Raw genomic sequence first — 342 nt, 5'->3', positions numbered from 1 at the left:
ATATATATATATATATATATATATATATATATATATATATATATATATATATATATATTACATAGATAGAAAAGTTTTAGTTTGAGTGTTTGCTTTCGTTGCAGCCAGAAAGCTAGCGATATATTTCGTAATACCTTCAGTTTCGCCTCCACTGTCGTGCTGTCTACGCCAGCGTATTTTATTTTATTTTGTATTTATTTTATTTTATTTTATTTTATTTTATTTTATTTTATTTTATTTTATTTTATTTTATTTTATTTTATGTTCCGTGTTCCTTCATCCTTGAATTTGAATTCCTTTATAATTTTCGAGTTCACAATACACCAGCAATGCTGATGCCTT

The sequence above is a fragment of the Eimeria mitis genome, genomic scaffold (assembly GCF_000499745.2).
Source record: "Eimeria mitis Houghton genomic scaffold, Emh_scaff808, whole genome shotgun sequence".
Lineage (NCBI taxonomy): Eukaryota > Apicomplexa > Conoidasida > Eucoccidiorida > Eimeriidae > Eimeria > Eimeria mitis.
This window is presented reverse-complemented; position numbering follows the sequence as displayed.